The following is a 27,525-nucleotide window of genomic DNA, read 5'->3' on the forward strand; positions in this document are numbered from 1 at the left end:
GTTAAGAGAGGTTACAGACTTAAAATCTATCACGAAAAGCCAAATTCTTATGTATTTTTTTCGTTAATTAGCGTCTTACTTTTATATCTGTGAATAAAATAGTTAATCTAGTGTAGGAGGGTCAGGTGGGTAGATCAAGTAGCCAAAATAGAAGAAAGTAGGAACGGTTCCAAAGTTTTGACTGAAAATCCAATCGGAAAACGTCTATTAAGAAGATATAGGCTCAAATAGGAGGACAATATTAAGATGGACCTCGCAGAAATAGGAATACAAAGTAGAAACTGGATTCAGTTGGCTAAAGATAGAAGTCAATGGAGAGCTTTTTTTGAACGTGGCATTAAACCTCAGAGTTCCATAGGCCATAGAGTTAGTTTTAGTTAATAAAATAGTTTTACATATATATATAGAAAAAGAATTCCAGCTCTTCTCGTAAAAACGTCTGATTCGAACTCTGATGCTCATTACTATACCTAGGGTTGGTTGTCCCAGGGGTGCCAATCCCCTCCAAAATCAACAAAGTCACATTTATTTTTACACCTCTTCCTATTGCAACACGTGGGGTCAATGGTAAAGAAAAAGACCCAAGATTTACATTGCAATCACACAAACTTTAAATGTACTTTATTTCAACGTAAAATTGATAATTAATCTTTATACACTTTAGGATGTTTCATTTCGTAAGGCAAAAAATAAAATGTAAAATTTTTACAGACTTTGCTTATGCCCATAGTCTCAATGATGTAAAAGATATATATAACAAATTTCAAGAAGATCAGTTTAGAGCTTTCACAATTTGATCAGTTTTGTAAAAGTAAGCAAGAATACGACTTTTCAATGTTAATTACTTTTGCTTTTAAAACTACACATCACAAACTTAAAATACTAAAACCAGACACTAAAATTAATAGGTAGTAATGATAGGCAAGACATTTGTTATATTAATTAACATTGATGATACAATTCCTTCTTTTGTTCGCTTGGTGACGATTTTTCTGTGATGCTCGATTATATTCAACGAAAACATTTATTGTTTGTCCCTGACTTTAAACCTTTATTTTTTTCTATCAGAGCAATTCATTTTTCCCAGGTACACTTAATTATTTTCATCTTACTTTTTAACTGACCTAAAATTAGCTATACACTTCGAAATTTACTTATAATCAGTATTTGACTGATTTATTTTTTACACGTATATTTATGTTAAAATTAGCCTTCATTTAGGCATATTGTTATATTTATTTTGCCAAATCATTAACCAAAAGCAAGGCTGTACGATAAAAAGGAAAACATATTGTATTAAAGATACAGAAAAACTGCATAATTCCAGAAATTGTATGGTGTAAAAATTACCTCAAGTTAAACAAGTAAAAGTGAATAACAAAAACATTTAACTTAATGAATCTGACGTTTTAACAACATTTGTCTTTGTTTACTGGTTAAGGAAAACTGATCAATAATGTCCTCATATGATAATTCGTTTAAAATTTCAGTCTCGCACTTAAAATTAGTAAGTTATTTTTATCTAAGTATCCCCCATGCCTGTTCGGAAGTGATTTTTTTACAATTTTGATCCAACTCATGGTTCTCTCAGCTGAGCAACTTGTTACAGAGAGGAAAGTAGAATTCTATAGAGCCTATTTAAGTTTGGAAATCCCGAGAGCTGCTGTAAATACCTGTATGGCTTAATAAAACCTCATTTAATCCAGAGCTTCACAATTGCTTCCATACTGTCTTCCTCTACATAATCAACTTCTCCATCTAAAGCTTCTTCTTGAGCATCTTTTAAGAAGATTTATTACTATTGTTTTTATCTTTCTTAAAAATCTTACTCTTTTGATTTGGGTAACAAAACAGAAATGTCTATGTTATGATGTGAGGTCTTGTATACGAATGAGAAGTTTTCTAGCTTAGCTACTGTTTCTTCACTATCAAAATGGTAGAAGTCACACAATTCTTGTTTCATATTTAACCGGAGACTTTCATTCAATTTGTTAAGTCATCATGGGAAAAGAAAGCCATTTAGATCATTAAGGCCAAGGATTGGTCTGAAAAGTGATCTAGTAATTGAGTAGTCAGTGAGTCAAGGATCTTAAAGTAAACATCAACTTTAATTTTTCTGAAAGGTTCAGTTATTACTTCATCAACTGAAAGCTCGTCCATAAACATTTTCCTCTTCTGTGAAAAATCCTCCAAAAAATTTCAATGACGCCATTGGCGTCATGTTCCTCCCTTGTGGGCACCCCTGGGCTGTCCTATCTTCTAGTGAATATATAGCTAGCCTTATGGGTTTCATGAATGTCTCGGCAACCATAAGAAAGTAAATGATGGCACGGATGATTAGCTATGTCGTGAAAACATATGCAGTTATAATAAATATTTGTTAAAAATAAATGAAGGACTTTTTCAGTCACTTTGTTTAATTTTTTTCTTTTATATTGAATATTCTTTCTCTTTTTCAGTTAAATTAACAATGGTCGTTGAGGACAAACCAAGAAGAAATATTATGCCTTTCAATTTCAATACAAGCTTGTTTGTGTAATTTAAAATCCTCGAAGAGCTCTAAAACAAAAAAAATTATCTTTCACACACAGAATATATCTTAGTATTATCATCGCACTTGTTTTCTATTTAAACCAAAATTCATTTCAGAAACCACTGAGAGCAAGCATCAAATTCGTTTCCTTGTCAATTTCCTTTCCTTTTCCCTCTGACATGTCTACACTTCTGGAGTTTGATATTGTTAGCTGCGTTCATTTCTGTTTAAGTGAGTACATTGAAGCTGCCACCAAACGTATCTATTCTTGCGGAGATTAAACTTTAGGCTTCGCTCGAAGAGCTAATTTATTCACTCAACATGAAAGTTGCTGATAGGGAGAATAAACAGTTTACCCATGACAGGTATTTTGTGAGTCTTCTTCCAGGAATTTGAAGCAAAAACGTTTTAGAGTACAAGTTTTGTCTGACAGAGATTTTCTTCCTGTCAGGAAATTAACAAGCCCATCTATGACACTGATATGACTATGGAGGAAATAGAAGCGACATGCCATTGATAGAAATCTTGAGACAAAACTCACATTTCACTCAGTTTCACTTTGCTTAAAATAATATAGACTAACTGAACAACTTCTAACACATCAAAATGGTTGACCATAACTGTTAATTAAAGAAACGCCATATTGTTACATACGAGTATTCAACACTGCATATTCTTTAGCCATACTAATTGAACTCAATGGTAATGAAACTCATTTTCTCTATACATAATGTTTGGCTTTACACAAAATTAAACAAATATAAACATACATATACTTATCAATTTAATGGTAACATATAAAACTAAGGGCAAGTTATCAAATTAATATGGTGTTGGACCACCTTCAACCCTCGGAAGAGCTCTGATGGAGTTATATTGGAGTCGAGTTATACAGGTCGTGAACAATAGTGGAATATTACACCATTCCACTGTCAGCGCATCACTGTTTCTTGAGACAGGATGGGCGGAGCCTCTTTTGTAGTGATGGATTTCAAATTTGTTACATAAAATTACTTTCGCATTTTGTTTACGAAATTGGTTAGGATGGACCTGTACTCACCAACTGAAGCAATATCTACAGACGTGTTTAAATTATTAGGCTCAACATTCAGTTTCTGAATATTTTACTGTTCTTACAATATTACGTGAGAAAATACGTCCGAACTTAGACCAAATTACTACCTTGCAACTCTGTCCTAATTTCTATTGGGGTGGCATATGCTTTTCAATATCAATAAAACAAATGCGTACATGACATTCAAGTATAATTACTATACAGTGGGTATATCCAAATTGGAAACAAAAAGTGAAATGGAATACCGGTACTTACAAGAAAATTCTCTCTCACAAAAAGATTAATATTTCGTATGGAATCCCTTATTCTTTATTAACTCTTCTATCCTTTGTGGCATCCTACGTACGAGTTTAGTACATTTTGCCTTCAATTCAGCATCATAGTACCACAAATTGTTGATCTTCACGATCAATTGATGTTTGGTTGTAATGTGCTTTTTCTTTAGCTTTTCCTTCATGAAGCTCCAAAGATTTTCAATCGGTTCATATCAGGACTCGTGTCCGGCCACGGAAGAACACTAATTTCGTTGTCCTGGAAGAATTTTGTCACAGTTTTGGGGGCTTCATCATGCATAAAGATGAATTGTACATCACCAAACCAGACTGCAGTCTGAGAAAGCAGTTCTTCTTGAAGAATTTGTAGGTATTGGTCGTGCCTCATTGTCCCCTCTACTATATACAGTCTTCCAGACCCGATGACAGAGATCATACCCCAGACCATGACTACAGTAGGGTGCTTCACGGTGTATTAAAAACATTCCAACTTGAATTCCTCCCAGCTTGAATTTATTTATTGTACGTTTTTTTTTTTTTTTTTTTTACAGCGAAACAAATGAATAATTGATTCGACCATTCATTTTTCAGCACTAAGACGTAGACACACTATTTAACATAGAATCTTAATCACAATGCTCCTAATGGGTATTGAACCCAGAAATTCTATGTTGAAGACGCGTTTGGTAACCATACATCTACAGAGAACTCCAAAATATGCATCCGGTGCTTGGGGTCCCTGGTTCAATCCCAACTCGCGCCGTGTGGACTTTGTGGTGGACAAACACCATGCTCGTGGGTTTTCTCGGGGTTCTCCCGTTTCCTCCCACTTTCTTGATTCCACCATTTCGTTCATTTCTCATAATCACCGTCTCCTTTAGCCTAACCGGCATAATCGTGGGGCGTAAAATATGCACGCAGTTCCGCGTACCTACCAGATACCAAATTTATTGAACCCCTTGAATATTCTCCGCCTTAAACACACCTTACATGACGATTGGCCCAAATCCACGATAATTCTAATCTTCAGAGTAGTAAAACCAATATATGTTCATGTTTATGTAGGCTATTTCTCTGTAAAGTTTGGAATGCTTATTCTTTTGAAATTTTGCTATTCTCTATTTATGTGTTTTGTACTTATTTACTTGAGTTACAAATGTGACATTTACATATTTGCCTGTGGCTTTATATACATGCTTTTAAAGTAACATTTTAGATTAAATAAGTTTAAAATGCATTTCAAGAATATTCTTTAGTTTCTTAAATACTTTAAAAAATACAAGCGTGCATTAGGTAGTAAATTGGATTGTCTAAAGTGCATAAGAAAGTGTTTTTTTTCTCTTCATAATAATTCATATACGAGCATGGTAACGAAAGCATAATCGTTCAATGAAAAAAAATTGTAGAGCACTCTCTCGCCTTTGAAATAATATGATGCATTCTTTCTTCTACGAGAAGACGACTAAAAATTCCTCGTTCGAGTCCTTCCCTTCTTGCATGGAGCGAGCGACAAAGCTTGGACTGAGGCTTCGCCCTATTCCTTTCTCTCCAGTCTGCAGCAAGGAAATAGGAAAATAAAAAATTCTGACAAGAAAATTGTGTGATTACATTCTACGTAAGGCTACGCGCTTAAAGAGCCAATGTACGTTCTCTAACAGTAGCGTACTCGAGAAAGAGCCAAGCTAGAACACGTGAAAAAAAAAAAAAAAAAGGAACATCAAGTATTGTGACTTACGCTATGTTGCCATGTTTCTCAGATACATCAATCAGGGTTGCGAACTATATTAAAATAACACATTTTTATTCACTCTTTCTAAAATGTCCATAATTGATTTTAAATGGGAGGGTACAAGACATCGTGATTACATTATACAGTCACCTCTGAAGCAGGTATGAAACTCGTCAGTGGTGCCTTTGGGTTAGGATCTTTCGGCGATCACAATTTTGATACCGTTTTGCCTTCACACCTGCCTTAAACCATTCTTTAATACGTACGTTGGACAGTTCGCTTCGGTATACTAGCAAAACAGGCAACTTCATTTACTGTGTCCACTCCCATGGAAGTGGGAGGAAACGGCAGAACCTCAAGAAAACCCATGTACAGGGTGCTTATCCACCACAAAGCCCACTTGGTGAAGGTTGATATCAAACCAGGGGCCTGGAGTCTGTGAGCCACAGTTAGTTTGCTACTAGTATATATAGAGAGAGCACGAAGATAGCTAACCTGGCGTTGACAAAAAACAGTCAAAGCAAGGGAAGTTGATGGTTTTGCAGATACACTGAACATAGATTTATACACTTGCTTTATTCAATTCCATCTACACCACCTCGTTTCCACTCCCCGTTTCTTTGCTCAATCTATCCCTTGTTGTCCTAGTTCTGATCATTAAAACCTACGTCACACATCGAATAATTTGGACTGTTCTATAGTAATAAAACTGTTGGGAAATGAGTACTAAATGGCAAGTGCAAATATGTTTAAAAGATAAAAAGAACAGTGTATTATGTGGATTGTTTAAATTCAGATTATAAAGTTTTTAAGTACACATTCGTACTTACATTTTGGTAGTGATTGGTTTATGGTAGGAGGTTATTATATGGGAAAATTTATGTCCATAGTTATAACCCACCAAAAAATAATCATAGTTCTAACAAAAAGTTTTGTTGTTTTTTGGTATTCCATATACATTTCAAATTTTGAAGTATTCGTTGTTGATTTAATTTCATGTTATTCCTACACTTATTTGCAGGGTTGCAAATAAGCAATAAAATTTTACTCGTCCAAGAAAAAAGCTACTAGCCCACATCCCACAATAGAAATCATTTACTTACCTTGTATGACTTAGCCTTAAATATGACATTAAATACTCACCCGCACCGATGAACCACTCGCCTCGGGCGAGCGGGCGAGTGCTTATTTGCATCCCTGCTTATTAGGATATGCAGTATTTAACGTACAATATTTATTTTGCTAATGGCAGTAGTATTAATATACTTTAGCGTTTGGCTATGCTTTATTGACTGTATTTAAGGGGGACGATTACGTCTATCGCGTCATATTGCTCTGATTTCGCCGTAAAATGTATTTACTGATCTACGTTACTCTATAGGCAGATAAGAGCCCCGAGGTTTATCCTTGAAAGTTTCCACTATTACATATTTTTAACTAATTGCTTAATCGCTGTTTCATTGTATCACCAAAAAGAAAACATATTTCTTAGAATGATGAGTTGTATTGTTTATTAAAAATATACAATAATAAATTCCATGAACTGTAAATGAAAGAGAAAGAAACGCGATGCCTGGGAAAAGTGTAACAAAAGACACCACACTTATCAAACCACATCCGCAACATGTTATACTAACTTATACCCTAGTGTTTACTTCGAAAAAGACAACGGACAGTTCTTATTGAAATCTGCAGTGAAATTGGTGCAATTTTAGAAACAACTATGCACCATTTTGTGACGAAATGGCTAACATGTGCTTCTGGTCTCTGCTTCGACTCTTGGTTTGTGTGCTTTCCTCGGCTTTACAAATCGGGGTAGTGATTGGTTTGGCAATTTAATCAATAGTCCCGTCTTTTCTAGACTCCGTGCTGGAAAGAAAATGTTAAAATCCAATCAAACGATTTGGGGATAACTAACTAATTTGATGCTGCTGAAAAGTCACAATGAATGTGGGTCACAATCTTGGTGGAATCGATATTCTGGGCGAAATAACTATTCACCATTATTTACTACATTATTTACATTAGTTCATTAAAGATGGCGACAGTCATTTATATTTCTGTAGCGTAGTGTAGTATTAATTTATGGTACATAGTTAAGTAAAAATGACTTATATTCTTATTTTATTTATTTATATTTTACTGTAGTAAGGTAACTGGCATTCATTGATGGTATAAAATTTAAATCCAACAACGATTAATATAAATTTCTTGAATAACAAAATGTACATTTTTCATTCATCATAGTTGATTGCATGCCCTTGAGAAATACTAGTTTTTGTGGGAGAAAGCCACGAAATGTAGGAACTGGAAAACATTCTGAGGGGAGAAGCCACAAAGCCAGAAAGAGCAAAGTTCTAGTTTCCATTGAAGTTATAATATCGAATGCGATTTCATTCCATCGCATGTAAGCTGTCCATAGCTCACCGTTTGAAAACATTGACTTAGACTAGACCTATATTATTTTTACTTTAACTCCCACGATTATGTATCAAGGTTAAGGGAGACCATGATGATGAGATGGGTAATAATGGTGGAATTACAAAGGTAGGAAAGAACAAAAGAATCCCGTGTAAACCCACATGCACGCTGTTTCTCCACCAAAATGCGAGTTTGGGTGGAGCTGAAGTCGAACCCGGGACTCCACACGTCAGAAGTGAGCGCTCTACGACTGAACCACTAAAAAATTGATGCTGTACGATTAACACGCCATCTATTAAGATGAAACTGATGCAGAAGTATATACAGATATATAGCCAAAAATTTATGATTAACTACTAAACTTCAAATTTTGTTTAATTACAGCTAAGGCTCGGATTTTTATGGCATGTCATATTTTTATCATGGTATAATTTTACAGGTTTAATTCACATACACACATTTGTGACTCTTGTGAACACGAAAGTACGACTTTTATTAGTCATATAAATGCATACATACTTGAACTAAATTTTAGCTTTAGGTCATATTTAGATACGAACTAATACAAAAGCATATTTTTGGTCATATTTTAGGCAAATTTCACTTATTGATCAGAAATATAGTACCCATTTGCCACTATTAGCAACGACGTTATTGGAGATTTTTCTTAAAAATACTTGGCCTTGTGTAACAGGACTTGAAGAAATCAGTGTGAGGGTCACAGGATCACATCACACGGTTGGTTGATCTGGCAAAATTGCTACCTCAGGTTCTGTCTGCCTATATATATACAGGGTCGGATCCAGGATTTTCTGACGGGAGGTGCACCAATAACTACCACTACATTTGAATTAAATTTGAATTTTTTAAATGCCTTTAGGTACCTGTGCTGTGAATGAAGAATATTATCTTGCTTGGTGAATCCTTTTCCTTCAACCATGTTGCTTTTTGCAGAACTCCGCTTTCTTTTAAGCTTCAATTGGAAATATAACAGCCAAAAGTTTCGGAAAGTGTTGCTATTTTCACTCCTAGCTTCTCATTTTAGATAGTGTATATTTACAATGAAGGGGGACGTATGTGCACCGGTGCACCCCTAAATCCGGCCCTGTTCGTTTCCTGCTGGGACACCCTATATATATTGTCAGGAGCATTTACCTCGCTCCTTTGTTTTATTAGGTTATTTCAGTTTTCAGGTCATAGAAATCCGAGCCGAGCTCCCTCGTGGCTAAGTGGTTAACATACGCGTATTCTATATGGGGAAACCCGGGTTCAATTCCCGGTGGGAGCTCATGTGGTTCGAACCCCATGTTAAGCTTCCACATCTGTCCACATCTCATATATCCTCGCTACTGAAAGGGGTGCTAAACTGAAAATGAAATGAAATCGTTGAGTTTTACGTCCCACGGTCATGCCGGTTAGGCTAAAGGAGACGGGTGATGATGGGTAATGAATGAAATGGTGGAATGAAGAAAGCAGGGATGAATTCAGGGGGTAGCCCGGGGGGGAATTTCTCCCCCGAAGAAAATTTATTCCCCCCGCAGAAACTCTCAAAATTTCAATCACAAAATGTAGAAATTACTCACCCAATCTCCCCTGCCCCCGAGTAGTTCATATTCCCCCCTGGGTGAAAATGTCTGAATTCAACACTGTAAGAAAGTCGGAGGAAACGGGAGAACCCCGAGAAAACCCCCACCACAAAGTTCACTTGGCGGGGACTGGTATCGAACCCGGGACCCCAAGCACCAGAGGTGAACGCTATACCACTGAGCCACCGCGGCCCCGTATGCTAAACTGAATATCAAAATCAAATCAAATCAGAAATCTGAGCTCTATCTAAAAGATGAGATTTATAAATTGACAGCATTGAGCTGCTGGGAAAACGAGATGTCCATGGTGAATTTTCATACGTATTCAGAAAAATTGAGAAAAATAACTTTATTGAGTTAAAAAAAAAAGTATGTCGTTTGTGGCTAATTTGATACAGTTGATAGTTTTTATTTATTCTCCTGAAAAAAAAAATGTTTCATTTTATTTGATTACTGGCGAAAGCAATTTAGTATTAGTGCGGATGATATCTTCCGTTCTTCCACAATCTTCACCTCTCTATAGAATTCTTCTGAACTCGAAGTCCTCTATGGGCAACTTAGTGGACCACTCCAACCGACTCTCAATGGACTCTCATAGTATGTTTTGTGTTTTGTTAGTTTCAATTGAAAAACTGTATTAACTTATAAAATTAAAAAATATATATATTTTCTTTTGTTGATGTACTGAAACAAAAACAGTACATATTTTTTACTCGCATTTGAAGTAGTACCTCTTTTCGACTATAGATAACGCGAGTATGCATTTCTCGAGGTTGTAACACGAACATATGCTTACTATACAGACATCACGCGCGCATTGACATTGCGCGGCATCTATTGCCAAAGCTGCCAACTACTCGTACTTATTGTATTAGCACAACTTTTCAGTAAGAAAGTCAGAAGTTGCGACTGAAGAATCATCAAGTGTCACAACAAATATACATTTTCTTTTTTTAATACACTGTCTGATCCAGTAATAATACTTTTTCGCTCCTCAAATATCTCTGTCGTCAGTTTCAAATCTTCACTCACCCCCAACCCACTGAAGGCATAGTGCATTCCGTAAATGATAAACGAAGATCAGGCTTGACATGTTCTGAAGTATTTGTGGTGGACAAACACCGTGTGCGTGGGTTTTCTCGGGGTTCTCCCGTTTCCTCCCACTTTCTTCATTCCACCATTTCATTCATTACTCATTATCACCGTCTCCTTTAGCCTAACCGGCATAACCGTGGGACGTAAAACTCAAAATTTCATTTCATTTCATGTTCTGAAGTACCGTATTCTCTTTTCTTCGTTCTAAGTAGGTTCTACAAGCAAAAATCTCCAGTGAGCATGGAAGGGTCTAGTGTTTGTTTATTTCTGTTTATATTTCCTAAGTTAAAAAAAAAAAAAAAATACAAAATTTACTCAACAGCCACGAATTTACTGCACGAGAAAAATAAGGTACAGATTATTTGTCTTAAATCATTATCTTCCCGCTCTTCCATATCTGTTCTCGTATATCACTCTACAAATACGATTTTCTTATTAATTTGTTCCTATGTCTAATTAACACTAACATAAGTTTCCTTGTCTAGCTTTTCAGATCTTTTCCTTCTCATTATATTTCCTTCTGCCGACTAGTTTTCTCTATTTTGTATCTCAATATCTTGAAGTCGTTTTCTATTCCATACTACACGATTTGTTTTAGTTTAAAACGTTCCATAATTATGTTCTAAGGCTAAGGGAGATAGACTACAAAATATTGTCAAATATTTTTATAGCACCGTAAAACATTCTTGTAGCATAGTTAACTTCGATTTGCAATATGCAATTACAAAATTTATATATGTATCATTAAATTGGCTGAAACAGTTACCTATATAAAAATGATGTAAATTTGATTATTTATTAAGAGTAAATCCACAAAATATATACGGAAATTCATGGTAAATTTAGTGACGTTTATAAAATAAAAGAGTATAGAAGTGTACACACTTGTATTACTAGTCACAGATATTGATAATTTGATATCACAATAAATTACAACTTAACAGATTTTACAAAAACTAGGGATAAGTAATTATATAAAAACAAATATAAATTTAAAAATATGAGAATAGCTTATGTAACAATGATGATTATCATCGTACGTATTCTGCAGCGATGCCCTGAAATCCCGACTTTTCTGTAGTTTAATTTAGAGATCGTTTTACAAATTTTAATATAATTTATCCTCATATTGAAATTGGATTCCTCCCGAAATAAATTCCTACGTAAGTGCCTGTATTCTCCCATCTCTGGCAAGTCACTTCCTGCAAATTATGTATGAAGCTTCAATAAGCCAAACTAGTGCTCAGCTTTAGTGGTGATAAAAGCTTGAAAACGTGAGGGGCAGTTAAACCGTGTTTTTCTTATGCAATAACATGGTCTTGCTACACAGTAAAAAATGGTTGTGTTAATTCAACTCGATTTTAACGCAGGGCAGTTGTTCCAGCGTGACTACCACTATGCGGTGTTAGTTCAACATAGACCCCGCAGTGTTGGCGTTTAACACAGAGGGTGTGTTACGTCTTTAACACACAACCGGTGTTGAGCGGTGTTAAATTTGGAACTGTGTTAGTATTTTCGGTGTTGATTCGGCACCATGTCAGGGTTGGTAGACATGGTAGTGTGGAGAAAAATGTTAAGTGTTACTTGTGGCGGTGTTGCACCAACATGAAGAAAGTAACACAGTGTGTAGTGCGTTAATTATTTTGTGTTAATATTACACCATGTCAAGTACCAATATAACACAGTCCCTGTGTTACTTCAAGATCATTTTCTTATTATTTCAACACACAATATGTGTCATAATTCAAGGTCAAAGCCGTATAAGTAACACCGTTTTGGTGTTAATTCAACACTTCCTGTGTTAAAATTCAAGGTCAGACCACTAGATTAACACCGTTTTTGGTGTTAGTTCCACTCTACTTCTGTGTTACTACAACACCTACTTCGGTGTTGAAATAACTCCGTATGTAGTGTTGATGTAACCATTTTTCTGTATTGGAAAACCATGTGGTGTGCATGCTTACGCTTACCGAAGATTCTAATTTTAAAGTAAGAATAGTAAACTACAGAACACTTCATATAGAAAATCTTCATAAAAATTTTTGGCCTCCCCCCCTCCACACACACATTTATTGTGAAGTATTTCTTGATGGTGCAACACACAACCTTCACCAACATTTTGTTCAATAATGATAGGAAGCTCTTACCTATTTCCTTATAATACGTTTGCCTCTTAATCGTGATTCTACTTGTTTTCCGCCATTTTCGAAGCACAGTCCCCAGTGCTGACTGGTGAGCTCTAGTGCAGTGTAGAAGTGACACAGTAATACGATGTTGTTTCTTGCTGTTGACATATTTCTTCAGGAACATTATGTAAAACAATTGAAAACACATCGCGCGGTTTGCATGTTGAAATTTTGCGTATACTGGATTTGTTTAAGTATTTCTTTCTACTGTGTTTGTCTGTAGCTTCAATTCATAAGCCTTCATAATTAGATTCCCAATATATTTGGCAATCACGCACAAAACAACACCAAAGATTCTACATTTGTGTTAATTTAACACACAGGCTGTGTATCATTTCAACTACCGGCATTTGACACACAACTCCAAATGAAGAGTGAGTTGTTCTAACCACCTGTTTGTGTTATATTTTAACACAATCGTGTTAACACATACGCATGTCGTTGAAATAACACAACGATTTTTTACAGTGTGCTGAAGGAAAAAGAACAACATCGAGTGTAGTTTCTCTTTGTTTTTCTTTATTTTAAGTTTTATTGTTTTTCTTTATTTTTAATTGATCACTCATGGAAAATTAAGGCAGCAAAAAATTTTTTGCTTCAACAATAATAAGACCGCAGTGCATTATTATTGTTCCAGAGTTGTTCTTACTAGTCAGAGACAGGTTTTAGGACTTTTGATATTTTTACTTCAAAATTGATGATATTCGATTCTACACTTTTCTTACTTAGCCTACGCACCAAATTTCAACTTGCGTAAACGAAGGGATCCAAAGTTCCGTGAGGTCAAAATTTTGCCAAAAATATAGGAGGTTTTAGGACTTTTGATATTTCGACTTAAAAATTGATGTTATTCGATTCTACATGTCTTACTTTGTTTACAAACTAAATTTCAACTTGCGCAAACGAAGAGATCCAAAGTTATGGGGGTCAAAATTTTGCCCCAAAATCCTGCTTGTGCAGCCTGTAGGTGAGATCAGATGTCAATAGTAATAACCGAACTTTGGATCCCTTCATTTGCGCAAGTTAAAATTTGATGTGTAGATTAAGTAAGACGTGTAGAATCGAATGAATATAACATCAATTTTGAAGTGAAAAAAAATCACGAAAGCTCCATATACTCCATCACGAAAGCCCTCGTATCAAAATCAACCAAACACAAACATTTTGACTGCGACGTAAAATAAATTTACCTAGGTATTATATATCGTTAAATGGGTGATGTCTAATTATAAATATCTGTCTGAAGATAATAACTGCCACATTAAACACACTTTGCTAATAGTTCTATCACCACATCGCACAGTACCAATTTGCATTGAAACGTGTCTCATTTCAACAATAATTCAATATGTCGGAATCGATTATTTGAGAAAATCAATAAATTTAATCTTGAAATAAAGAATAAAAACTAGAAAAAAGTATTTGAAGAAAACAAGAAAACAGAGACAAACAAATGAGTGAAAGAAAACAACTACTAACAACGTGAAACTTCATATAACGAGAAGAGTTAACGCATATATGTTCCACGAATTCGATATTTTGTGTAATAATAACTCCTTCCACAAAACTTCTAGAGCCATATCATGGCATACATAGCCAATATGATCGTAATATTGCTAGGACTTATCATTCATTACATGGAAATCCATGAGGGTCTTGTTAGAAACTTTTAAGGTAAACCAAGATAATAGAAGAGTAATGTAAAATAAAATGGTAGAAGGGAAAAGAGCAATTGCGACGGTATTGGATTATCACAGACTGGATCCAATGATATGATTTTGTGTTTACAACGGCGATGATTTGAATTTCTTATGCAATAATTTAGTTATCCTGTTGTAGAATAAGAAATGAAAGAAGTTAGAATATACCCTCCAATTCAATCTTTAATATTTAGCAGAAGTAATTGGATCTCTATATTGTCCTATAATACTATTCGAATGATGAACTTTCTTAAAGAACAAAAAGAAGGCAGGAAGGGGAGCAGTATGCTGGTTTCCTGTGGCAACGGACTCATTTACATTGCTCTCAACGAAGGGAAAGCTTCTTACGTCATTTCCTAGCCACCACTCACTGGAACTGCATTATATATATATTGAAAAAAAAAGTTGTTCCACAGAATAAAAACGTTTTCCGGAGTAATTGGTAACTGAATTTTATCAAATGATAACGCAATATTGTTAGAGAATTTAGTTTAGGGAAAACAGAAGTTGTAAGGAATATATATATACTCGTGTATGAGATAAATAAAGGCGATGATTCTGTGACCATAAACTCAGTCGTTCGTTAGTAAGCTATATTTCAGGAGTTTCATAAGGCAAATATATAGTGACACACTGAAGGCTCACTAACGACCTATTGAATCAGAAAACCTAGAGAAAATTATTGTGGTTGTTTGAGAGAACATCTTTCTATATTCGTTCATCGTTATCATTATCGTCAGAAGTACCTTCGTTACCAACATTCCGCAAATTGAGCAACTTCCATGCATTAGGTTTGCCGCTAGTCTCTTACTTTTGAGGCAATTCTTAACATTCTTCTTCATCCGCATTCTTTTCCTCCTCAATTTCTCACTTTCTATCACTCATCATCACCTAATAATACTTTATTTTTTAAAAAACTCAATAACGTTCTAACCAGTTTTACATTTTTCTCTTTTTTAATCACCTTCAGTATTATTCACTTTTCAACTTCTACCAGCTCATCCTCATTGGGTAGGAGTTATATTCCAGTGCAATTTACATTGTCATATTTCGATAGCTTCCAGCTGTTCTTCATTCCCCAAAACTATGAATTTAAATGTGATTTGATCAGCTGAAATATGTACCCACCAGTTCTCTGTACAAACGAACACACTGTACGGATAAAAAATGAGTAAATTTCTTCAATTATAATTTTCAATTTCTACACACTTGATCACATAAGTAGACAAGTCTATGTATTAGTTTGAAGTCAATCGTGTTAAAGCCAGTAGTGCCAAAGAGATGATCAAGGATTGCTTCAGATCTGCATTAACATGTAATCAACCGAGGAAAAATTAGAGAGACCTTCTATAATAAAGAAAAGTATACGTATTTTGCATTCTAAAAACAATGTTACGATTTCATTAAAGCCCTTCACTACGCTTCCTATCACTGTTTAGAATTTTAGTAAATAATTTCAAAATGGCGTTTTAAAAATCGAAACTTTTCTGATATAACAGATAGTACCTGCACAATGCTACTAAATGAAATTATTTATTTCAAATATTTTTCTTTAGGCCACAAATGAATACTCAAGGATGAAAACAGCAATTCGTTCATTTAATAGGTTTTCGTAAGTAATAACAGATCGTATTATCAATAGCTCAATTTCCACAGTTTTTATATTCTTTACTTTTACTGAATTATTTACAATATTAAAATACGGAAAGGTTTCGGAAAACACGATGAAGACCCTTAAGAACATTGTTGTTACAAGAGACAGTTGCTCTGTTGTAAGATCACCTCATGTCTAGTTGGTTAGTTGGTTGGTGGGGTTGGAATTTAGCGTCCCTTTCAGCACAAGGACCTAAAACTTAAAGTGGGATCCAAACCAAAGATCTCCAATTGAGAATAGAACCTGGGTCTTTCGCACCATTATGTTTAGTTCTTACCACAGAAACACTATTTTTGTCTCACAAAATCACCATTCATTAAAAAAAACACTTATGAATAAGAAAAACTCACGTTTTGTAATCAAAAGGAGCCTACATTACACCGAACATAACATCAAAAATGTTGTACCTGAAATAAAAAAGAAACTAATGTTACTGCACGAAAATTACACAGTGTACAAAATGATTCACAGTTATTGAAACGTCTACTAACATACAATATTCGTACAGGAATTAAGTTCTAAAGACATTCTACACTATCTTGTTAGAACTTTGTTCCATAACTAATTAGTCATCTTTCTTTTCGAACTTCCGAATATAAAATCTATTAGACTTTTTAAAAAATGTAATTCGCAAATGTGTTTTACTGAAATAATTATAACACTTTTTACACTTATAAGTAGATAAACTGCTTTCTAGAAGACTGCAATACTCAAATAATCGTAAAGAGCTAAAAATGGAAGCAATTAATGGCGATTTCGTAGGATCTCTTCCCGACAGGACTTTCAATATACAGGGGATGAAAGTAGTATTGCAAAAATACTGGTAATCGACATCAAGCACAATCGAAAATGTTTAGGGGGTGGAGGGCTAACTCCGGAGAGAACTTTCTTCCTTGTCATCTTCTGAAATGATCACTGTAAGATAGCGGATAGAATAAAGGGTTTTCACTGCTGTTCCTTTACTTGTGAGCGGCGGTCTTGCAAAACTGTGGCGGGACTGTCATAAAGATCAGTTTTCTGTACGGGCCGTAAGAAATAGTGGTAAGATATTTCGAAGTAATTTCATTATTAAGCGATTCTGTGTGTTGTTTACGGGCGTCTCTGGCGGATGGACAGGGGGACACGTCCCCCTAAAATTTTGTGTTGAAGAGAAAATGGATGAAGCCAAAGTACTTATATGGAAGAAGTACTGTAAAGCAATAGGAAGATTTAGTAAACGTATTGTATAGTCTATCTACTTATATGAAACTTGTCTTCTGAGGGGGCATTGCCTTCTGAATGTTGTGATACGATGGAAGTAAAACAAGGGAGGTGGAGAAAGAAACTATAACGAATAGATAGTATTAAAGCATGTATATAATGGCTGTGTTAGGACAAAGAAATTACTTAAGTTACCTAATAACTTTTCTATATGGAAACTTCTCAATTTCTAGCAACTGATCTACTAACATGGTAGAAAATGACGATGAACGCCAATGATAAAACGAAACGTAGAAGTTGACGGACCAAAAGTAGATATTGAAGTAGAGTCCCACTGAAAAATATTGCCACAAAGGAAAATAGGACCCAACAAGTTAGATCGTAGAAAATTAACATTTCTTTTGGCTAGAGTGAATGATCAATATGCACCATATAATATTTTATATATATATATATATATAAGTTTTGGAGTTCACTAGCTTATCATTTGAAAATAAGAGTATACTAATTAAACATTTAGTTATTTTCCAAAAGAAGTTATAGATATGGCATTGATTTAATAGGAAAAAAATCAATTTTTTTCTATCGGTTTCTTTGATGCCAGATCAGCAGCCATCCCAGAAAGTTCAGGTGGGAAGAAACAGAAGTTAGGGGGGTAAAGTGACTATATATATTAAATTATTATAATTTGCTATAATAAAATTCTCTACGTTAAAGGACGCAGAAAAATTTTTGTAAGGTTATGGGCCAGTACCTCTAGCTCCCTTGGCTGCACTAGGAAGCTTCAGCCTCCTTAGTCCTTACTGAATACGTCGATGATTAATAAGCAAATGCTGCAAGTGCCAATAATAATAATAATAATAATAATAATAATAATAATAATAATAATAATAATAATAATAATAATATTATTATTTTAAGTCATATGAATAACTCATAGTCAAAACACAGAACTATGTTAGAACCATTACATAATAATTTTAAACGTATTAGAAAATTTATGATATAGAATGAATATTAGAGCAGATTAAGGCCCTTGTCAGAAAGTTAATATATTCAAATTGTAAGGTTCAAACTGATTTACATATAAGATTAAAATAAAGATGTATATATAAGATTAAAATTTTTAAAAAATAGTCCATTTCATAATATACTAATAACAGAACTATGTAAATTAAAGCTCCCTTTAACTAACAATTTATAAGATTGATTCAACCTTGCTTAAAATTGCATATCCGACATGCAAATAATCTTGGCCACTTATTGTCATATTTGTGTAACGTAAAGGTATACTAAAGATATACAACAACAAAATCAAGATTGGTAGCTAGATCCCTTGTCATAAAGTTAAAAAAGTTTAATTTTTGTAAGAATTGCTCTGTTATTTCTCTTAACATATTTTCATTTTAAATTGCTGTAAGACATTGTCACTCTTCTCAGTTAAGTTATTTCACGCTTAGAATTTAGTGCTACGAATGTCAATTGATTCCTAACACTATAATAAATAGGCACTCTTATTTCTATATTTTCTAATCAGTATTTGCTACTACCTTTGATATCCAATATCATTTGAATCAAGAATTTATCAATAAATTTCCTACTTTCCGATAGGGATTGAAGTCCCCAAAAGTAAACCAATATTCAGTCATGTGAATGGTAATCATTTTTCATTTTATAACATAGTTGCCTTATTAAACACTTCTGCACAGTTTTGATTTTGTTTCCAAACAACCGAACCAAATTCAAGTTTGGATCTAACAAGTGTCTTCTATAGGTACACGTAAGAACGAACATTTATAAAATCAGTCCATTGCTTAAATATAAAACCTATTGTTTTTCTTGTTGATTGCACTATTATCATTTATATAATTACCAAATTTCAGTTGTCTACCATATGTAACACCGAGATCTTTAATTTGTTCTACTTTGTTTATTCTTCCCCCATTAATGTTATATTTGGTAACAAAATATTGAGTTTTATTAGTGAATATCATATATTTAGTTTCTTCAGAGTTGATCATTAATAAATTATTTTCCTACCAATGATTTACTGTATCTAAATATTTTGATTCTAAATAATAATAATAATAATAATAATAATAATAATAATAATAATAATAATAATAATAATAATAATAATAATAATAATAATAATAATAATGTACTTTTTGTGTATCCACAAATCTATCGTCTTAAGAAAATCCCTAAGCGAAATGAATGTCCGAATAAATACCTCCAATTGAATTTTAAAAAGAGATTGTATTCAAGTACCTCTCATTGTAAAAGTAATATTTTCCTCTCATATCTTGTATCTCCAACGCCCCCTATCCCGTACTTTTGAACGTTTTTGTAACTAAATTCTTGTAACTCTATTTCGTTACTCTTAAATACCAAATATGAATTTTGAGCACGCTGTCTGCACTAGCGCCACGTACTGTCGGCTATTTGAATTCGCACAGTGGGAACAATTAACTATTCTATCCGCTATGCTGTAAGAAATAATGTTTAACTACCCAAAGTATCCAAGCGATAAACGAAACAAAATATTTCAGCTCGTCTATACATTATAACTACTGGAGTTGATAAAGTTCGTTTACAAATTAGACTCAAAGAAATAACTGTAACGACTACGTTCCTAAATGGTCCGTTACAGTTTCGTCAGCTCATCCAAAAATATAAAATATTTGTTCTTCTTCACAAGGTTACACAACTTGAAATTGGTTAACATTTGACAGTAAAGGATTAATACAACACAATTATTCAACTCTAGTAACATGAAATAAACAAAAATTTAAATTAGTATTATGATAAGGTATTCAAAAGTTAAATCACCTCGATCTTCACAAATCACTCTGCTCTCATAACAAGCATTAAATAAGTCAATAACTGATCCTATTAACTTCATCAGTCTCTAACTATTACCCTGGCAACATGTTGACCATAACATATCGTCCCTTTGTTTGCAAAGTGTCGTATCTAACAAACAAACAAACAAAAAAAAAACGATTTTTGAGTTAAGACCAGCCCCGAATTCTCCTTTAGGAGCTCTACAATTCCCTTTAATAACCGTATCTAAATTCCTAAATATAACTGTGGAATAAGTAGTTTGATGTTGGTCGTATCTCTATTGTAGAGAATTAAATTTCTCTAGAACTGCCGTAACTCAAGATACAACAGTTTGCAAGAAAAATTAAGGTAAGTTTCTATTTACACGGAGTCGTATCTCAAACGATTTTCTATTTGTGTGTGTGTGTGTGTTTGTTCACCTTAATGTGTCATTTGTTTTAATATATTGTTTAAGCAAGCAGGAAATATTTATGTGCCTTCACAACCGGTCCCTGGGATCAAGCTGGCTCGTAGAAAGCAGCCACTTACGATAGTGGAGCTACAGCATAGTGACTTCCTCAACTTCAAGCAGCTCTCCAAAGAACTTATAATTCTACAAATTCGAGAATCAGATGGAAGTAATGCAAAAGATGTAAGCTGGAAGAATATGATGGATATAAGAGTTCTGAAGAGGTCACCGACAACCAGTGACGCAACTAGGCTAGTTATCGCCCGGGCCAAGAACTCGCCTTAACCTCCACCCCCACCCTGACACCAAACCAAAACGTTCCTTAACTACACATGATATTGGCATCACACCGTAATTCTCCTATTCCATTCTTTCTTGAAGTGGTAAAGCTTGATTTCAAAATTAAAGCACATAATTTTATTTTTAGTACAAGATAAAACACCAAATTATCTAGTAGTTAATTGCCAAATAATCTGAGAGTAGCATGCTTGACACATTCTTATAGTCTTATCATAGTAACTGCAAACCCCAATGTTTCTGGAATTATATCGGGATGTGCATTTGTGTAGAATGAATCAGTTGTCTGTTGCTTAGAACATAATATTTAATTATGACAAACAGTCAAGCTGTTGTCTAAACTATTATACCCGGACATTTTGCAAATCTCTTAAATCAATGTAAGTTAAATGAAAACTCAAAAAGCTAGAACTAAAATTTAACTTTGCGGGCTCTTTTGGCTGCAAAGGTTTTTACAATGTCCTCAAAAGACAGCTTTGAAGCTAACTTTATGCTCTATGGATATGATCCTAATGTTGGTGAGTCGTTGTTGTCCTGTTAAGTTTCTGAGGTATTTTTTGTGATCTCGTTTGCTAAAATTTCATCCTTTGAATTATAGTGAAAATAAATATTTGCCCAGTTTTGCGCCCCCCGGCACCCGTGGCACAAGCCCCGTTTGCCCCTACCCCTTAGTTACGTCACTGGTGACAACTATTTTCTACAAAACCAGCCATCTACCATTAAACTAGACGGAACTCCAACTTATGCGCCTCAAGAAGAACTAAAAGATTTTAAGGTCGGAAAGTTTAATTTGTGAAAGATGAAAGTCGCCGGAGATAAATACGCAGACATAATATCTCTATGCAACGGACCTATCCCTGTCATACGAATGTCTGAGCACCAGCAATTTTACTTGCACCTCGACCATTAGGATGGTACCAAACAAAAAAAGAGTTCCTTACTTTTTGTAATTTTGTTAAGATTAAGACATTTTTCTCTCAATTACTTTATGGACATGGTTCAGTAATTTTCAGGATTGTATGGAGATGCTATTAACTGTACTCATTTAGCTTATGCTAATGTTTACTTAAAAGAATATTATTATCCTCGTGTTTAGTAACCATAAATTATTTTTAAAGTTATCATTTAGAGGTTGTCTTGAATTTTATTTTTCTTTCATACAGCTTCATATTCACTTCATAGTGTTAATTTGTAGTATTAATTTCATACTACATTGTTTCTTTTTTTGGTGAAAAGTCATAAGTCTTATTAGTTTATTTTACTATTAATTTCATAAACATATTTAATTAATTAATGAAAGAAATAAGACTTTTGGTTCTATCGTTCGTTTACTATTTTTTAATGACTTACTCCTATCAAGATGAATACAGCAACTTATATGTACACAAATGAACAAAATTGCAGTTTTCCAACATCAATTTGGCATTATTGTTATATCCCAAGAACTAGGCACAGTGACGTAACTCATTCTTAAAAAACTTTTTTTTTTTTTTTTTTTTGCAAAGTGACGTATCTCAAATAGCATATATTTTATGGCTTAATATTACAATATTATATAATTTGAATATATGGGTATTAACGAATGTACTTTTGGCTACATTATGTCAAAAATTTGTGAATATTTGATGGTAAACATGAGCGTACAATTTGCTATCCTAAAAAATGAGAAAAACTGAGATACGACACTTCTTTGCAAACAAAGGGACGATATGAAACAATAATGACAACAATAACGACATCGAATACACACAGTTACATACGTATTTACGGTTTCCTTTCCGTTTTTTTAAAATTTATTTTGTTACTCATGCTTACAGAAAATTCTCTTCTCTTTTTCTCTTTGTCTATGTTTCCGCCTATCATCTTCTTCTGGTCTATTCTGCTATACCTCATCTTTCCTCATTTCTGAATTTTTTTCTTTTATATTTTCCTTCTACGAAATTTTCGATGTTCACATCATTTTACCTTTCTTTCGGTATTTTTATATTTCCTTTCTTAGTCTTCTTATTTAACATTTCCATTCACCAGTTTCATTTTCTTTCGTTTCCAAAGCCAATTCGTTAATTTTCTTCTTTTTTTCAGATATCTCTTCCTTCTTTTGTGGTGGTTCAAATTCTATTTTCATTCTTTCATCATTTTCTTTTTCTTTCACTGTGAAAAAACGTTGTCCTTCGTTCACTTAAACTTCTAACGTTCTTCTGATTCCGTATTATACGTAACTTTTCTTTTCTCCTTGCAATGTTTATTATTTCGAAATTTCTTCCCCTTCTGGTTCCATGTCATGTTTCCTCTTCTTCCTTCTCCAAAATAATTGTAGTGTGTTTTTTCATTCTTTCACTTTTATATCCCTTCGGTTCCTTCAAGCTTTAGCTGTTTCTATTGCTTCCGACTCGCAATTTCATCCTCATATGTTTGAGTTTCTTTCATAATCGGTAATGACATGTCACACTCGTAGAGATCATTAAATTCTTTGCATGATCCGTTTCAATTTCATCTGTCCTCACTGCATTCATCTCTTTCATTCTACACATTGACAACATTATTTTTTTTAAAAAAAAATCGGATATTGCCTGCTTATGTTCTTATTTAAGTTCAAGGATTTTTCTTTCTCTGTCTTCTCTATCCTTTTACATGTCGGCGTTGATAAGGCAATATCAACAAACTTCTCCCATCGACGGGTAAGACCGTGAAATTGCGCAACAATATATTCCATTTCGGGTGACAAGGTCTTCCTTGTCTATTTTCACCATTTCCAGTAACATTTTGACATAAATGATTTATAGGATTGAGTGCTTTCACTTCAATTTCCTTCATTTGACACATTTCCATTCATTATCGGGTCTGGAAATCATTTCATATCGTTTAGTTTCAAGATCTCAACGTTCTAAGTGATATTTCACTTCATACTTCACATCGTTCATATTTTATTTTATTTTATTTTATTTTATATTTATTTATTTATTTATTTATTTATTTATTTATTATTTTTTTTTTTTTGCTCACATCCCCATTTCGCTTGGCTATTCGTAACTCAACACAAAATAACCAGAACAATCCGTGGATTGATATGTTGTACTTTCGAAACTAAATTCCATCTTATGTTCCACAGCGTAACTAAAAATCTGCTTTACAGTACATCGATATAATCAATTTTCCATATTTTGTACGATCTATTCATAGATATATCTTTCTTTGTATGTGTTTTATCAATAGTTTCAAATTTCATTTAAAACAAAAGTTTTAGATTAAATTTACGTGGAATTATAATAATAAAATTTATAATTGGTATTGTTTTATAAATTTCATAAATACTTCATGTGAAATTATATTTTAATTATTTACAATTCCGAATCTGCATGTATGACAATGAATTGCATATCTATTTATGAAAATATTCGAAAAGATTAAGCAAAACACAATATTTCAGCTCACCTCGACGTTGCAGCTACTGGTGTTGACAAGGTGCACTCACAAATCCAACCAAAAGAAACAACTGTAACGACTACAGACGTAAATGGTCTGCTACAATTAGAATAAGGTTAAATAAATAAAAATCTGGTTGGTTTGAAAAGCTAAAAATTTCTTCCTCACTGGCAAATGAAATACCAATAATTATATTTAGGAGGATTCTCAAATTATGCAAATTTGCCGAATGCCCCATTTTTTATTATTATTATTTTCTGAATTGGTCACCCTAGTTTATGCATATTCAGTTAAAGTTAGGATGTACAGTTTCTTTCTCATTTTGTTGTAGGAACAAATGCTCTGAAAAGCAGATAATGTACAGTGTCGTTCAAAAACTAATCACTCCTCTCTTTTAAAGATAATTCTTGTAATGGAAATTATAATATTTTGGCTTAGAATAAACATGCTATACCAAAAATATTTACGTTTAACTCAATCTATAAATGGAAGTACACAGCTTTTCAACATATAACGGAGACAATTTCTTTCAGAAATAGATTGAACATACAATTATTGAGTGATAACACCAAAGCACTTTACACCAACTTTACTTATCATACATATATCAACACATTTCAAATCCAGCAGTATGATTTATGGCGAAACTCAATATCTAAAAACTAAGTATAAATTTTTAAATTTCAAAATAATCTTGTTCTCATATTCTAGTTAATATAAATATCTACTTTGTATTAGTTTATTAAATAGCTAGATTCTAAATCCACGTATAAAATATATATTTATGTTCAAATTTTATATGTATAACACGAATAATTATCTAATTAATTACACAGAAGAATTTCTTTTAAAAAATGTAATTGTTCATTGTATCCAAGAACTAATTGTGATCAATCTGATCATACATGTAACTTTCTATGGACAGCTGAGCAACATTATAAACTCCATATTTTGAGATATTCAGAATAACACTATAACTTTACAAGTTGAGTAACAGTATGATAAATCTTGACTCATTTAGAAAAAAAATCGCAACTATTTTCTGCTGTGTCTTTATCGTTGGAATTATTTCATATGGCTTCCTTTCTTCCTCTCCATTACCCCGGGTAGCGTGACCGACAAGGGACGTCATCCCTCATACATGACCATAGATGCCGAAGACCAAAAACTCTAATTTCTATTGTGGTTAAAGATAGTTTCAGACAATTAAACAATTTAGTTTAACAATTTAAGGATTTCATTAGTAAAATTTTATAGAAATATCCAGTGTTCCCATTGAGCTAGTTTTCAACGGTTCGCCCGAACCGGTTGTTAAAAATTCTCATATTCCCGGGACCAGTTGTTAAAATTGTTTCTTTATCTCTAGATCCAGTACTTACAAAAGAAAATTAACTCTAGTACTATTTTTGTAAATCAATTTTCAAAATATTGATATAAAGATGCTATATGGCTTCATCCTAGTCAATATTACTAGTTTTATTTGGATAAATAATAATAATTACAATTTAATCATATGGTAATAACGTTAACACTAAGCCAACTTACTATACTCATCATAGAATCGGTTGTTAAACACTAATCATAGAACCATTTGTTAAATGAGCTGGATAACACCACTGGAAACGTTTACAGTGTATTATTTCACCAGGGGAAACATTGTATTATTTCAATGAAACTATTTCGTGCACAAATTTCATATTAATTTGAAAACTGGTTTATTCCTTAGTACACCTTCGTGTACGTCTGAATTATACTGCTTGTGTTAAAAGTATTCTTTCTAAAATAGCTACTTCCAGGTCAAGTATAAGGAAAAGTGATTTATTTTATCCTATGTGAGGGACTGTCCTTTCGAAATAAGAAAGCCTGTATGTAAGTATCACTCGCTCGAGAGCCAGCGTTCGTCCTGAATGTAGGTCACTCAGCACTGTCATTCTAATTTTTCTCACGCGCTGTCGGGTGAACTTCTAACGTTTCTTCCAGAAGTTAGTTCCATTCTGCTTTTAGAATACAGTGAAACCTCTGAATAGCGGATACCGGTGGGATGTCCGTAAGAAAGAAGTTTCAGGTACTATGAAAAATTACATCAATTGCACATAGACTATGGGGTAATTGTATGAAGTACAAAGTATTTTGTAGGCTAATATCGAAATACTGGATTCAGTGTTCAAGCTATTGAAAGGATTTTTGAAATAATCCTTGTTGATTTTTTTTTTAAACTATATTTGTTCTTTAATCTTCGAAGTTACAGAAGAAGATGTAAGCCCAAGAGAAAGAGGAGTGAATTCGCCACGGAAGATTAGTAGTCCCGCATAGAATTCTTGCCTATACATACAACTGACTCTACCCAATTATTACTTTATTTTTATTATTATTATTATTATTATTATTATTATTATTATTATTATTATTATTATTATTATTATTATTATTATTAGAAGGTTTCTAGTATTTCTAGGAAAAAATTCGTTTTAGACAAAGAAGAATTATGTAAACTTCAACTTGCAACTGTTGTGTGTGGTGGTTCATTAGGTCATTGACTTAACGATAATTTGTAAAAAGTATTTTCTATCTACTGTTCTATATTTCGACATACATTTACTGTAATTGCTAAAAGTGTTTTCTGAGTTGAATACATATAAACAAAGAAGAATTCCTGTTATATGAAGAAGTTATTAAAACATTAAGTGGAAAAGAAGACTGACTGTGTCCGTATCTGAGTATTTCCGTGAAACGGGGGGTTTTGTCCTTTCAGAATACATATTTTTGCCGGGACAACAAATCTGTATCTATTATGAAAGTGCCCATTATTGAGAGTTGTCCGTTAAGTTTTCACTGTATATACATATTGACCTCTGTCTAAACCCCCTGTTACTACTAGATGCAATAGTTTATGACCATCAAAATGGTTTACAATCATCTGGGTGATGGCGTAGTCAGTGTATACCTTCCAAAATATTTTTTCGCGTTTTTCTAGACCGAAGTTCATTACTTCTTAGTTCAGATAGTTCTTTAATTGCCTTGCGCTGCCGATCGAACACCAAAAATTTTTACTCTCATTA

The 27,525-nt window shown here is 33.5% G+C and overlaps 1 protein-coding gene across 2 annotated transcripts in view; it reads right to left on the reverse strand.

The window, feature by feature from the left end:
* The window catches only part of LOC145693395 (uncharacterized), a 398,952-nt gene that overhangs the window by 298,952 nt on the left and 72,475 nt on the right, over positions 1 to 27,525 (reverse strand). The window contains exon 1 of one of the 2 annotated variants that reach the window (XM_081769356.1): positions 16,602 to 16,660. The exons of the other annotated variant lie outside the window; for it this stretch is intronic. The gene's annotated coding sequence lies outside the window, so the exon portion shown is untranslated. Of the gene's footprint in view, positions 1 to 16,601; positions 16,661 to 27,525 lie in introns of those variants that run through there. 2 annotated transcript variants of the gene reach the window in all.

Source organism: Thermobia domestica, chromosome 8, assembly GCF_964235325.1.
Source record: "Thermobia domestica chromosome 8, izTheDome1.hap1.1, whole genome shotgun sequence".
Lineage (NCBI taxonomy): Eukaryota > Metazoa > Arthropoda > Insecta > Zygentoma > Lepismatidae > Thermobia > Thermobia domestica.